We start from the raw sequence: 15,886 nt of genomic DNA on the forward strand, positions 1-15,886 counted from the left end.
GCTCTCTGCATTCCTGGAGACCTGCAATGTCCTACCCTGAGCTTGACTCCACATCAAGTTCCAAGTTTATTTCATCAGAATGTTATCTCTTTACTGCAGCTGATTTCAGTTAAGTATACAAAAGAGATAATCAATCTGAATTTGCTTTAAGGTACTAACTCCCCCTCAGGCATGTTTGGACTTTGTATTTTTAAAACAGATTTCCAGCTAACCCAAATGATTTGCTCATTGTTCATTTCAGAGTTAAAGCAGATCCAGGCAGTAGGGTGGAAATGTTTTGACACAGAAGGCCACTTTCATCAGCTAAAAGGAGACTAGGTAAGCTTTTATCTACTGGGCCTATGCATGATGCGGTTCCTGCTAATGAAACTAAGCGTGTTCGTGCCCAGTTGTGTCCCACTCTTTGTGATCCCATGGACTGTAGCTCACTGGTCTCTTCTGTCCATGGGATTTTTTAAGAAAGAGTACAGGAAAGAGTACTGGGTGGGCTGCCATTTCCTTCTCCAGGGGATCTTCCTGACCCAGGGATCAAACCCACGTCTCCTGTGTTTCCTGCATTGGCAGGTGGATTCTTTACTACTTGAGTCACCTGGAAAGCCTATGAAGATGAAGGCAGACACTAATTACCCTCTGTCTTAGTCCATTCTAGGTGCTTCAACAATACTACAGACAGGCAGTACAGCTTATAAACAACACAGATTTATTTCTTACAATTCTGGAGGCTAGGAAGTCCAAGATCAAGGTGCCAGCAGATTCAGTATCTAGTGGGTGCCTGTTCTCTAGTTCATAGACAGCCATCTTTTTATTGTGCCCTCACATGGCAGAAGGGCAAGGGAGCTCCCTGAAGTCACTTTTACAAGGGCACTAATTCCATTCATGAGGGCTTCATCCTCATGACCTAATCTCATACCAAAGCCCCCATCTCTAGATAGTATCACTCTGGTGATGAAGTTTCAACATATGAATTTGTGGGGACAAGAACTTTAGTCCATAGTGCCTTCCCAAGACACAGGCTTATTTGACAAAAGGGTAAGTCTGGCCCTTTTTATACCATTCAGATCAATTAACAACCTCCAACCTTGACCAATACGCACAGAAAAATTAGTTGCTTCAGTTCAGTTCAGTTCAGTTCAGTCGCTCAGTCGTGTCCGACTCTTTGCGACCCCATGAATCGCAGCACACCAGGCCTCCCTGTCCATCACCAACTCTCAGAGCTTACCCAAACCCAAGTCCATCGAGTTAGTGATGCCATCCAACCATCTCATCCTCTGTCATCCCCTTCTCCTGCCCCCAATCCTTCCCAGCATTAGGGTCTTTTCCAATGAGTCAACTCTTTGCATGAGGTGGCCAAAGTATTGGAGTTTCAGCTTCAACATCAGTCCTTCCAATGAACACCCAGGACTGATCTCCTTTAGGATGGACTGGTTGGATCTCCTTGCAGTCCAAGGGACTCTCAAGAGTCTTCTCCAACACCACCGTTCAAAAGCATCAATTCTTTGGCGCTCAGCTTTCTTCATCGTCCAACTCTCACATCCATACATGACCACTGGAAAAACCATAGCCTGGACTAGACAGATCTTTGTTGACAAAGTAATGTCTCTGCTTTTAAATATGTTATCTAGGTTGGTCATAACCTTCCTTCCAAGGAGTAAGCGTCTTTTAATTTCATGGCTGCAATCACCATCAGCAGTGATTTTGGAGCCCAAAAAAATAAAGTCTGACACTGTTTCCACTGTTTCCCCATCTATTTCCCATGAAGTGGTGGGACCAGATGCCATGATCTTAGTTTTCTGAACGTTGAGCCTTAAGCCAACTTTTTCACTCTCCTCTTTCACTTTCATCAGATTTTCTAAAATGTAGGGTGAACTGAGAAAGCAGTTGAAAACTAGGTTTCAGCTTGGAATCTGAAAAACATAAAATCTAATATCTTCCTAAGAAGGATCTGAAGGCATCAAATGGGAGTGAAATTCTTCCAAAGGACTAGAGAGATACAGATAATGTTCAATTTTAGATCTTGTGCTGTTCCTATCAACAACATGAAATCCAGTTGACTATTTCAGCAGCATACACAATTCAGCTAATCAGAAAAATATGCAAGCCACTGAGCAGCTGTCTTCTAGACACACTTTAATATATGGATCTGGAAATCGTCCCAAATTCTGGGGCAAAACCAAATCAATCAAAAAGCCATTAGGGTTATCTTACTACATGTCAACAAGGCAGTGCTATTTTCAAAAGTAACATCTTTTGGATCCAAATGGAGGTCTCTGGAGTTTCCCTTTACTGCAAGAGAAAAGCCATTTTTCTTGACTCCCCTCTGCTTCACTAATTCCACGGTCTTGAAAAAATCATTTCACTCTTCCAAAAGACCAAATATAGTCCAAAGTCTCATTTAACTCTAATATTTGATGATTTGATTTTCCTGATTAGTTTTTCAACTTGTACTAATAGCTATTCATTTAAATTTGGGTAGCTCAGATGGTAAAGAATCTGCCTGCAATGCCAGAGACCCAGGTTTGATTCCCTGGGTTGGGAAGATTCTGTGGAGAAGGAAATGGCAACCCACTCCGGTATTCTTGCCTGGAGAATTCCATGGACAGAGGAGCCTGGTAGGCTACAGTCCATGGGGTCATGAAGAGTTGGACACAACTGAGCAACGAACACTTTTCAACTTTGCAATAGCTATTCATTTAAATTTGGGGAGGAATTAAGAAAAGGTGAGTTAACATTTGTATGCCTAACCTATGAAAGATCTAGAAAGATATATACCAAAATGTTTAAAGTGTTTCCATCAAGTTGCTGGGATTGAGGATAGATTTTTCTCCTTTACACTCAAGGATGGGATAATGAAAGGGATTTGTATCCGTCTCCTAAAGAATTTGACCTTGCTCAAAGAAAACATCAACCTAAGCCCTCAGCTTATGGGAGGAAATCTCTGAGCCCTCCAGATAGGAGTGTCTTTGTTTGGGAGCCTTGGGTCATATTGGACAATCTAATAATGTGATTTAGGGGAGGGCTGGTCACCCCATCAGTCTAGAGGAAGAGAGAGGAGCTGACAAAAACTAAATATGATTTAGGATTGAAGACTTCAGGTTATGCAGGATCAGTCACCTGGAGACTGAGATCAACCATGTGGGCAGCAATGAATCATACCTATGTAATAAAATCCCCATTAAAAAAACTGGACACTGAGGCTGAGGTGTGCTTTTCTGGTTGGCAACACTTTGGGCATATTGTCACACACTGATGCCAGCAGAATGATGTGATATCCTCTTCCTGACTCCACAGGGCAAGGACAACAAAAGCTCTGTCTGTGGTACTTCTCCTGGACTCTGCCATACAAGCTTCTTTCCTTTACCAATTTTAATCTATATCCTTTCCCTGTAATAAATCATAACCATGAGTATAATAACTCTGAGTGAGTTCTGTGAGTCCTTGGGAATTATCAAACCAAAGGATAGCTTTGGGACCATCTAAACTTGGAGTTGCTACCAGATGTAAAGACTATACTCTCTATTTTGCTGTTAGCCTAAATTCTACGCAATATTACAGTGAGGGAAAAAAAATTAATAGATATTCTTCCTAAAAATCTAGTAGCCTTTGACCATTTCCCACAAATCAGCCAATACCCTCCCAACATGCTCTTTATTCACTCTTCCTCTTTCTCTTCTCTTTATCACTCTCCCATGTCTCTCCTCTCCTCTTCTCTTCCAAAGAAATTCCTATTTTTTAATGAAAGTCATCTTTCCTATTTCTCTTTATTTTTGAATTTTACTTATCTATTTTAGAATTTTACTTTCCTATTAACAGTTATCTTTGTTTATTCTAATTGTTCATGTGTATATTCAAAATTTCCTACCTACCTATATATATATATTCAAAATTTCCTACCTACCTATATATATGTATATATATATAAAATATTGCAATATTGCATAGAATTTAGATCAACAGCAAAATAGAGAATGAAGTCTTTAGTAAAAATAATCTCCTCCAAACCAGGCCCACATATTTTTCCAATCTTGACACATATTCACACACAAAAATATAACTCTCGAGCAATAACAATTGACTGAAAGCAATTTATATATGATAGCTTTTAAAATTCTCTTTTACAATTTTCAACACACCAATATAGTTTACATTCCAACTTCTAATCCCTCCAAATTTTCTCTCCTCTCTCAGAATTTGCTTGAAACTTGTCCTAAGCTCTTAGGTCTTTCCACCTCTTCCTCTCTTTTTTTCATCTACTGTCTTCTTTTCTACCAGTTATTCTCTAACCTTTTCTAAATAAATTCTGATATCCTATTTACATTTTCCTCTTCTTCTCACAACGGAGAAGGCAATGGCACCCCACTCCAGTACTCTTGCCTGGAAAATCCCATGGACAGAGGAGCTTGGTAGGGTGCAGTCCATGGGGTCGCTAAGAGTCGGACACCACTGAGTGACTTCACTTTCACTTTCCACTTTCATGCATTAGAGAAGGAAGTGGCAACCCACTCCAGTGTTCTTGCCTGGAGAACCCCAGGAACAGGGGAGCCTGGTGGGCTGCCGTCTACGGTGTCGCACAGAGTGGGACACGACTGAAGCGACTTAGCAGCAGCTTCTTCTCACAAAATGCCTCCAATATATCTTATAAATGAGGACCAAAATCATTTACATCCACACTGTTTACTGACCATAGAAAGATAACTTTACTATTCCAATGTGTTTCTCAATATAACTTTATTATTCCAAGAAACCTGCCTCTGCCCAAATGAAAGTTATAAATGGCTTTCTGAAAGGACAATCCAGTGACTTTCTGAAAGGACAATCAATTTTTCAATAGAAACTATTAAAGGACAGCGGAGAAGGCAATGGCACCCCACTCCAGTACTCTTGCCTGGAAAATCCCATGGATGGAGGAGCCTGGTAGGCTACAGTCCATGGGGTCGCTAAGAGTCAGACACGACTGAGCGACTTCACTTTTACTTTTCCCTTTCATGCACTGGAGAAGGAAATGGAAACCCACTCCAGTATTCTTGCCTGGAGAATCCTAGGGACAGCAGAGCCTGGTGGGCTGCCGTCTATAGGGTCGCAAAGAGTCGGACACGACTGAAGCGACTTAGCAGCAGCAGTAGCATTAAAGGACAGTATACACACGAAAACTCTTGGACTCCATCTTCAAAATTCCCACCTTGTTATATTCACAAATCCTAGACTATTATACCTAATCCTAACCAAACCCCTTCACTGAAAGTCCCACCTTCATCTAGGTAGGTCTTTAAAATCTCAAAAAATATCCTGATTTTGCCCTACCACTTCTGAGGTTTTATTAAGACTATATCAAGTTTATGTTCTCCCTTACCACGGTAAGAACAAACTCAGCTTTGTGCTATCAAAGGTAGTTTTGGTGACATTTTTGGGAGCCACGAGTATTCAACATAAGGACCAGGAGTAAAGATAAAGTTGTAAACTATGGTTTTACTTTGGGACTGAATGTTTTTATATGCACCTTTGGTGGAGGGGGCAGTAGGGAAAGGTGTTGCAGGGTGGTAGGGAGGAGAAAAAAATGTACAGTTGTATGCTACTTTAAAATTATAAGAGACTGTCACAACCAATATCTCATTCGATTCTTATGATAATGCTCTGTGGTAGACAGAGCATATATTATGGACCTTATTTTAAAGATGGACACACTAGACTTACAGAGGTTAAGTGTGTTTAAGATTTGGGACACATAACATGAAACAGCTAGAGGAAAATTTTAAAGCAGAGGTCAGCATACTGTATTCTATAGGCCAAACCTGGCCCCATGGCCTGTTTATATAAGGAAAATTGTGTTGGAACACAGCCATGTCCATTTCTTTGCATAATTGTCTATGACTGCTTCAGTGCTACAACAGCATCGGCGAATGATTCTGACAGAGACCATATGGCCTGCAAAGTCTAAAATATTTACTATCTGGCCCTTCACAGAAAAGGTTTACCAGCCTCTATTCTAAAACAACATGTCACAAAGTTAATTCCCAAATAAATGAGATAAAGTGATTAAACACTAAAGGTTTGAAGAAATCAATCAGATAATTCATCATCGGGCAAAGGGACAGTTGATGATATGAAGTGATAAACTGCCAGTTTCTAAGGTTTCTATGGGCTTCCCAGTGGCTCAGTGGTAAAGAATCTGCCCACAATGTAGAAGACCCTGGTTTGATCCCTGGGTCAGGAAAATCCCCTGGAGGAGGAAATAGCAACACAACTCCAGTATTCTTGCCTGAGAAATTCTATGGACAGAGGAACCTGGTGAGCTACAATCCATGGGGTCACAAAGAATCTGACATGACTTAATGATTAAATACACACACACACAAGGTTTCTATACCATAGGAAAGAGTCCTCCTGTGTAGTTCTCAACCCAGGAAAAAAAGTATGTTGATATGAATTGAAATTGTGTTGGAAAAGAATGATCGACTGGCCAGCACTGCAGGCATCCATGCAGCAGAAACTAGGAACACAAATGGATACAGTAATAAAAATATTGTTGATGAAATTCAAACTTTAGAGACTTTGAGCATCAGAAAATATTAGGAGACTGTCCTCTAATCACTGAATCAGCAATAGCTGAGAAAGGAAACCAGTCTGACATGAGCAGGTATGAATTATCAGGAAATACAACAATAGCTTAGTGGGTAACAGAGTCAGCTTTCTGGGAACTTACAAGGGTTATGTCTCCTTTTTTACTTTCTGTTTGTAACTTGAACTTCAGCCTCTACACAGATCCCCCTGCTTCCAGGGTTGCAGCCCTATCATCTCTTCTCCAAACAAAATGGTCCTTTTTCAACAGCACTTAGATCATGTTACTGCTTTGCTAGAAGCCCTCCAACAGCTTCACATTTCACTAGAGGAAGGTTTTCCCTGAAGCTAATAAAGCTGCAGATTCAGGAACCTCACTTGCACAGGGCCCTTTGGAGGAGGCCCTCACAGTGTATTCACATGGCCTTTTTTTCTCTTAATTTGTAATTGTGAGGTATTTTAACTACAACTGTCTAATTTTGAATTTCCTTCTGTCACAATTCTCTTTGAGTCAAGTGGAGCTAGAATACACACAGACACTTTGAGATCTAGTTAAGACTTTGCTAGTGACTCAGATGGTAAAGAATCTGCCTGCAAGGCAGGAGACCTGGGTTCTATCCCTGGGTTGGGAAGATTCCCTGGAGAAGGGAATAGCTTCAGTATTCTTGCCTACTTTTGCCTGGACAGTTCAACGGACAGAGGAGCCTGGCGGGCTACAGTCCATGGGATTGCAAAGAGTCGAACACAACTGAATGGTTATCACTAAAAAGAACACAAAGGAGAAGTTGAGTTAGAAAAGCATTTAGTTTGAGTTGCTGGGATATTTTACAGAAGTTCAAGGTTACTGCAATGTAAAGTGAAGTCACTCAGTCGTGTCCGACTCTTTGCGACCCCATGGACGGTAGCCTACCAGGCTCCTCAGTCCGTGGAATTTTCCAGGCAAGAGTACTAGAGTGGGCTGCCATTTCCTTCTCCAGGGGATCTTCCTGACCCAGGGATCAAACCCGGGTCTCCCACGTTGCAGGAAGACGCTTTACCGTCTGAGCCACCAGGGAAGATACTGCAATGAAAAGCTTTCATAGATATAGGAATGGCTTCTCGGAATACATCTACTATCCTCAGTGCCAACATATATTGTGGCATTAAAGCTCAGGCCTAGGGATCATAAGATAGGAATTGTCTTCATCACACAAGAAATATGTGGCTGGTGAAGGAGAAAAGGAACTTGAAACACGGAGCCAGCAGCTAGTCTGTGGAAAATTCTTACAAATCTTATAGCAGTTCATGTGAAAAAAGAAATCTGAAAAAAACTTTCCCAAATTTAACAACCATTCTAGAAATGTACACAGCATTACCCATAATGTTATGAAAACAAATTTTTCTACACTACAAATAAAAAAATTTTGACCAAATAAGATAAAGGAAGATCAATTATCTTCCTCTTCTCCCTCTAAAAAATGATATTACAAAATAATATGTAAAAAGGTAATCAAAGAGGTTTTAGCCAGAAATAATGAAGGGAAATTATGTAAGACAGAGGGATGTCATAGTTAATTAGTAAAATTATTATGGGTTTGTTTTTATTTTTTAAATTTGTGTCATGTGTGGTATAGGGGAAGGAAAAAAAACCTTTTTCCTTCACCCTCCCAGGTTCTGCATCTGAGGCCCTGGGGAATAAACTGACAAAAGACAGATTAACAAGAGAAAATAAGTAGAGTTTATTAACAGAAGGAATGCACAGACACACGGAAGAAACTAAGTAATGAGTAACTCAAAAGGGTAGTTAGAATGTGGGGCTTATATGCTATCTTACTAAAGAATAATAAATTTGTATAGAAATGGCAAGACAAAAGAAAAGGGATTTGGCATTTAGGGACAGCAAACTGGGAAGGTAAATATACGGGGGAAATGAATAGAAGATAAGGGTTGTTTTAGTGGTTTGTTATAAAGATCCCTCCCTATCTCTGGGCTGATAAGCATCTCTAATGATTAAGAGTCCTTTTGCCCTTCCTGGTGTGATATGATAGTGAGGAAGTCAAGATCTTTTTTCTATTTTTGGCCATATCACATACCACAGGTGATCTTAGTTCCTCCACCTGCAGTGGAAGGGGGGCATCTTAACCACTGGACTGCCACAGAAGTCCTGACAAGAGCTTTTTTGCATCTGCTGTTCCTTACTGTCTTCAGCTTACAACAACAAACCTTATGCCAAAGCAGTATATTTGGAGGGTGGCATTTTCCTATCCCCTCTATTGGTATTTGGCACTTTTTAAAAACTGATGATTTCTTGTAGGTGGTTGTTTTTTTTTTCCATTCTAAGTTAAGTATTCAGGTTTGTGCCTAATTTTGTACTCATTTCTATTTACCAGGCCTCAGGGACTAAAATTCCAAATGGCACAACTCCTGGACACACCCTTAAATCTCAGAGCTAAATACAATGCCCTGATAATTAGCCTGGCAAGGCTTGCCTGACAGGCCTGCTCTCCTCTCCAACATTCCCCACTACTCGCGTCCCACTCAAACCGATGTCACCAGGCTGTTTCTGAGTCAGATGCAGAACATTCCCACTACAGGATTTCTGCACTCACGGTTTCCTCTGTCTAAAATGCTCTTCCCCCAGATATCACTATGACTTTCTCTTACTTTCTTAAGATCTGTGTTAACGCATTGCCTTAACAGAGTAGACTTCCCTGATTACCTTTGTAAAATAGCACTGCCCTCCAGCACCCATCATTTTCTATCATCTTTCCTTGCCTTATTTTCCTCCTTAACAATTAGCACCATTTAAAGCTCTAAACTGGAGAGGGAAATGACAAACCACCCAGTATCCTTGCCTGGGGAATCTCATGTACAGAGGAGCCTGGCGGGCTGCAGTCTGTGGGGTCACAAAGAGTCAGATGTGACTGAGCAACTCAACGACAAGAACTCTAAATAGTTGGGTATTTTTTTTAATCAATTTCCCCAAGTAGAGTGTAGGCCTCAAGGAGCCAAAGACTCCTGTTCTTTGTTTCTTTGTTGTATCTCCAGCACCTAGAGAAATTAATGGCTCATAGTTGGGTCTTTCAAACTATTTATTAAATGAATGAACAAAAGAATAAATGAGTGAGTAGAATTATGAATACCTGAATTTAAAAGGATCAGTAAGTGCAAGACTAAGTTATGTGTGCGTATGCATGCTAAGTTGCTTCAGCTGCATCCTACTCTTTGCAACCCTATGGACTGTAGCCTGCCAGGCTCCCCTGTCCATGGGATTCTCCAGCTAAGAATATTGAAGTGGGTTGCCATTCCCTTCTCCAGGGGATCTTCCCAACTCAGGGATCAAACCCAGATCTCCTGCATTGCAGGAAGATTCTTTATCATCTGAGCCACCATGGAAGCCCACATAGTTGCAAATAAAAGGCCAAAGTAAAGAACTTTTCCAAGTGTTACTAAGGACAAATAATTAAACTGCATGGACAGAATTATGACTCTTTCTGAGAAGGTAAACCAGGCAAGCAGTATTTTTACCAAAAAGCACCTGTTGGAGGCCCACTCCTATTGATTAATAACATTCCTTTCACAGTATCTTATACAAACTGTCTTTTCAAAATGTTTTTAAAACTGTGACTTATTTCTCATAAAATTAAACATAAGACCTCACATTCTACAAGTTGGAAGAAGTTCAGAGATTACTGGGCCTGGTGGTTCCCAAGCCAGCTGTGTATTAGGATGACCTTGGGAGTATGTTTTAAAAGACAGAGAGAGATTTCCAAGCCCAAAAGCTAGTATATCAATCTGGCTGTGGAGTGTGCTGAGCTACATTTTTTTAAAACAGGCTCTCCTCCAACTGTTATCCAGGCTTCTTGACTCAGTGTTTGGAAGCTACTGAATCTGTTTGCTCCCCTTGTTTACTGTATCTCACCAAGTGTATGCAAACCTTGAATAGGAAATACAAAAAAAATTGAAAGTGTGGTTCTCAGTCTGACTAAACAAGTAGAGTCACCTGGAAAGCTTTCATCCCAAGGGCTAGGCTCTCCCCAAGGCTTACTGTATCCAGATCTCTGGGTGGGAACTATGGTATTGCTGTTTTAAAAGCTTCACAGTGAGTCTAATATGTAGCCAGGGATGAGGAGCCCTAATCTAGAGGAAAATAATTTCAAAAACCAGAGAAACTATTCTTATTTTCTTCTTAGGCACTTTCTACTTCCTGAGTTTGCAAATCATACTGCCAAAAATCAACTTGGAAACATCTCATTCAACTGATGTTTTTTTAGTTGAGGATCTTGGATTCTAGAAACTTGCCCAAAGTCAAATCATTAATTAGAAGCTGATTTAGAACCTGAATCCAGGTATCTCTTGAAAGATGGTGTCATTTTTACTGCAACAAAATTTTCTGGTCCACTGTACTTCATTCTGTAAACAAGCCTACAATGACCTGATGAAATCTTATTCAATCTCCTAGTCATAGTAGGGCTTTATTTCTGCAGTGAATCACTGACAGGAATCAGTTACAGATCAGAGTAAATGGCAGGCTAGCTAAGCAGCTCCAAGATATCAATCTCTAACAGTATTTTCCAAACTTAGCTGGTCAAAAAATTCATGTGAGGAAATTGTTAATAATACAACCTCCCAGGGCTCTACATTGAAGAGTCTGACTCAGTAACTCAGCACAAGACATCAGAATATGTAAGTTTAACAAGGATTGCAGCTCATTCATATGCTCTGCAAGTTTGGGAAAGATTGTGCTAAAATATTATAGGAATAAATGATATTTTTATCTCACTTAATTCTGATTATCTCACATGGCTCTTTATATGAGGAGTCAGAAAGCTTTTTCCATAATGGGTCAGTTAGAAATAGTTTAGATTTTGCAAGCCATGTGGTCTTATTTGCAACTATTCACCTTGCTCTTACAGTATGAATGCAGCCACAGATGATATAAATGAATGGGAGTGGCTATATTCCAATACAACTAATTACAAAAACATAGTTTTTGTTTTTTTTCTCTGGTTCTTTTCTCTATAAGATATGGGGAGCTGGATTTGACCCATACACTATAATTTGGTAACCTTTTGGATTAGATAACTACCAAAATGTAAGTTTATAATTGTATCATTTAGAATATTTGCCTACAAGACATAAAAACAAATAAAACCAACAGTGACTAAAACAAACGAGGGTTTATCTCATACAACAAATTTAGATCCAAGTGTTTGCTAATATTAGTTTAGCAATTTAATAATATCTTGAAAGTACCAGCTTCTACCTCCAGAAACCTCTAGAAAACATCTCCTTATGTATCACTGGCTAGATTTGGATCGTATATCTATATAAGGTCTTTGACTAAACTCACTATCTCTGAAACCAAGGGAATTCTACCTAAAATGTGTGTGTGTTGGGTGGAAAGAGAGGGCACAGAGACCTATTAACAAGGAATACAGCTGGGTAAGTAGTGCTTTTTGGTAGTCAACTAATAGTGCTCATCACTGTCCACCCCTTTGGCAATCTAATTTCCACATACATATCCTTTTTCCAACACAAACAGTTCATAGAGGTGTATTCACATCCTCCCCAAGAGAGACAAACCACAAAGTCACATCTAGCTACAACATCCAGGTCCAAACCTAGGATCTCTAGGTGATGCTCAGTTTTCCTCATTTGGTTCAAAGCTATCTACTTACAGATCTGGAAGCTTTCTCTAAAGAACAGGTTATCTGCTAGCAATCCATTTAATATAAAAAGATGTGAAAAGACTAAATCAATAGTTAATATTTACTGTCATATACTCCATCTTGTTAGAAAGTACTAGTTGGAAATGCCTGTCCTCTCAACAGAGAAAGTATTTTTGCTAATCAATCTAATAGTTCTTAGTTATGTTTGTTAAAAATCTATTTTTCTTCCATAACCTCTGGTTCTTTTCCCTATAATATATTCTTTAATCACTATTTTTAATACCTATAGCTGAGATGGGCATTCAGGAGGAAGTTCTTTTCTAATTTTAGCAACCTCCACATGTTAGTACAAGTTCAGACACCTCAGGATTGCCTTGTAGGTTCAACAATTATATGCAGTTGTTGGTGGGGCTTGCTTTATCTTTAACAATAAAGTCCCTCTAAAAAACTTAGTAGATTCAGTCTGTGTACTTCTGGTCAATTCCTTGCCTTAGTAACCACAGCTAACGATTTTTGTCTAGATACAGACTTTGAGGCTAAGAACTCCCATTTCCCTGCTGCTTGATCCTGTGCTCGTCCAAATCTTCCCGCATTTAACACACAGAATCAGTTCTTTGTGGTAAGAAGCTCCAGTTTTATCAGTCTTAAAGGTGCCACTTTCTTACCTCTGTTTGTTTTAACTGTTTTAACTTGGGGTACGGAAGACACCATCTATAACCTTGCAAGGGTACAAATTATGGGACTCTGTTCAGTTAGATTGACAATCATAGTCAGAGTACCTTTGTTTGCAAAGTCATTCTTTCTTTGCTCACTGCTTCAAGATTAGCTATTTAGCTTAAGTTTGACTCTCCTAATAGGAATTCCTTGCTAACAGAACCACATCTAGTATCTGAACCCAATTCAACCTCTACATTGTTCCTCACGTATATCCAGGGAAACTGGAGAGATCCTTGCAGCATAGTTAGAAAAATCATAGATTAAAAACATACAACCATTTACAAGTAAATTACCTGAACTTAGACCCCATGTAAATTACTTATTTTGACTGGCAACTGGGTAGTATGAGGGACAGCTAGGAGGGTTTTGTCAACGTCATCTCAGGTCCAATACTCCTTATCGTTTGCCCAAGTGACATGGAAATAGAGTGACCAGCGCCTGAGAAAACCAATCAATATATTTAGCATAAATTTAAGAAAATCTGCAGTAAAATATTTCAGTTATTTTTCTTTTTCAAAGCTGCTGCTGCTAAGTCACTTCAGTCGTGTCCGACTCTGTGCGACCCAATAGACAGCAGCCCACCAGGCTCCCCTGTCCCTGGGATTCTCCAGGCAAGAATACTGGAGTGGGTTGCCATTTCCTTCTCCAATGCATGAAAGTGAAAAGTGAAAATGAAGTCGCTCAGTCGTGTCCGACTCTTCGCAACCCCATGGACTGTAGCCTACCAGGCTCCTCCGTCCATGGGATTTTCCAGGCAAGAGTACTGGAGTGGGGTGCCACTTCAAGTGAAGATAAATCCGAGAAGAAAAAAATAAGTCCAAACTTTCCCTGATGGCCACATTTATTTTTTTATGCTGTTGAATAATACATGTATATTTATACATGTGTGTATATTTTCAAATTGTTTTTGGAAAGAGCTGAAAAACAGAGTAGAAAAGGAGGGGTTCTGGTTCATGATGGTGACATAAAGGGTTCTGAATTCAACTCCTCCCGCAAACACACCAGATCCACGGAAATATACGGAACATGGTCCTATGGGGGGAAAAAAAACCTGAAAGCTGGCTCAACAACTCCTACATGTCAGGCCACTGAGAGAAAGCGCACATTAAGAGGGTAAGAGAGGCTGAGACATCACCCCACACTGGGAGCAGCAACCCACATGGCGTGGGAACTCAAAACCGGAGCTTCTCCCTGAGGAGCAAGGGGTTGGATCAGCCAAAAAGGGCATTTTAAGACCTGCACCTGAGAGACATGCCTCCAAAATGCCTAGTGTTGAAAATCAACAGGGCTCTGTGCCCGGGAGACCCCGGCTATGGGGATCTGAGAATGGGCTCCTGCTTGGACTCACCTGCCCAGGGTCCAGAATGGAAGCAGCGGATCCAGGGCCGCCCAGAAGGTGTAAAAGAAACTCATTTGCTTTGTGCTTGTCCTAGAGCTTCAGCCTGAGGGGCAGGCAGCAGATGTGACACACCCTGGGGTCCTGCGGGGCACCCTCCCGCTCGGAGACACAGGCGCCATCTTTACGCTCTGCACGCACTCCATGCCAGGTTCTGTGGGGGAGGGGCGGGAGGAGCTTTTTCACGCGGCAGGTGCACCAATCTCTGCAGCTGCTGCCCAGAGAACAGCCCGCTGATCACCTGTGTCTGGAAGCTGAGGGGACTGAAGGGGCTGCCGGGCTCATGCTTGAGTCGCACAGGACTGTATAGAGTTGCTCACTTTAAAAGCCGTTGCCTGAGGAGCCAGCTTCCAGTCAGCCCGAATCTAGGACCCTACTCCTTTGGGACCTTGACAGGTCTTGCCCCCCCCGCCCCCCCTCAACTTCGGGAACCGTTAAAAGGAAAATAGGTTGCTTGGGCACTCACAGATGTTTCAAAGACAACCGAAAGCTGGGGCAGGGTTGAGCGATAAATTTCAACTCCTACGCAAAGCCACTCCTTCAAGACTGGGAGAGGTAAGTGACTTTTCTCTCCTGCGTAGAAGCCAACACAGAGAGTCAAGCGAAAATGAAGAAACAGAGGGAAGGAGGGAGGCAAGACAATGCAATGGCAAGACGGAAAAAGAAAAGCTATGCATGACAGAACAGATCAAGATCCAGGGGTCAAAATGGATAGATTCAGCCACTCAGTATCTATTTATTAAATAATAATTTTATTCTGGGCTTTCCTGGTGGCCCAGATGGTAAAGAATCTGCCTACAATGCAGAAGACCAAGATTCAACCCCTGAGTCAGGAAGATCTCCTGGAGAAGAGAATAGCAACCCACTCCAGTATTCTTGCCTGGAGAATCCCATGGACAGAGGAGCCTGGTGGGCTATGGTCCAAAAGGTCACAAAGAGTTGAACATGACTGAAGTGACTTAGCATACAGGCACATAACCTTATCTTGAGTTTACTACTAATCCCTTTAAATTCAGGTATCCATAATTCTACTTGTTGGGACCTCATGCCTGGTGCTGGGGGTACAAAGATGGAAGTGCTGCCCTGGTTATGCCCACAAGCTGATGGAGACAGGGCTGTGGTGTTGCAGAATTTCAGAAAATGCTCTCTCAAGGCATACAGTAAGGTGGTCTTGGGTGGGCACACTAGACTTGAAAAATGAAATAAGTCCTATAGGAGTCAAACTCTGGGAGCAAAACGGCAGTTATTAAGACAGTCTAGATGAGTTAGGGAAAGCCTTATATAGAAAGTGATAGCTGAGCTGATTTCAGAAAATGAGTGGAGGGTTGCCAGGCAGAGAAAGGAGAAGGGTCTGCCAAGCACTGGATAAGATAAACATGTGTCAGAAATATAACACTTTTCTGACGCCTAATATCTCTGTGTTCCATAGGATACCTATATTAAAAACAAACAACCTAGTGTGTAAGGAACTTTTAAAGTCACACAGTTTGTGAAAACTCATTTGAATCAAGACTTAAAATGTTCTGCTTTTTTGTTTCTGTAATAAGAACAACCAACTTGTGAGCTCTCT

At 41.0% G+C, this 15,886-nt stretch overlaps 2 long non-coding RNA genes across 6 annotated transcripts in view; one reads left to right on the plus strand and one right to left on the minus strand.

Annotated features, from left to right (window-relative positions):
* LOC145512761 (uncharacterized) overlaps positions 1 to 14,448 on the minus strand; it is a 615,780-nt gene extending 601,332 nt beyond the window's left edge. Inside the window, exon 1 of one of the 2 annotated variants that reach the window (XR_014058773.1) lies at positions 14,269 to 14,448. This is a non-coding gene — a long non-coding RNA (uncharacterized LOC145512761). The remainder of the gene's footprint in view (positions 1 to 14,268) is intronic. The other variant, XR_014058774.1, reaches the window with a different exon arrangement.
* A 75-nt stretch (positions 14,449 to 14,523) lies between these two features.
* LOC145512762 (uncharacterized) overlaps positions 14,524 to 15,886 on the plus strand; it is a 185,908-nt gene continuing 184,545 nt past the window's right edge. For all 4 annotated transcript variants that reach the window (XR_014058775.1, XR_014058777.1, XR_014058778.1 and 1 more), the window contains exon 1: positions 14,524 to 14,871. This is a non-coding gene — a long non-coding RNA (uncharacterized LOC145512762). The remainder of the gene's footprint in view (positions 14,872 to 15,886) is intronic.

This window comes from Giraffa tippelskirchi, chromosome 7 (genome assembly GCF_054371585.1).
Source record: "Giraffa tippelskirchi isolate mGirTip1 chromosome 7, T2T-mGirTip1v1.2.pri, whole genome shotgun sequence".
In the NCBI taxonomy this organism is placed as follows: domain Eukaryota; kingdom Metazoa; phylum Chordata; class Mammalia; order Artiodactyla; family Giraffidae; genus Giraffa; species Giraffa tippelskirchi.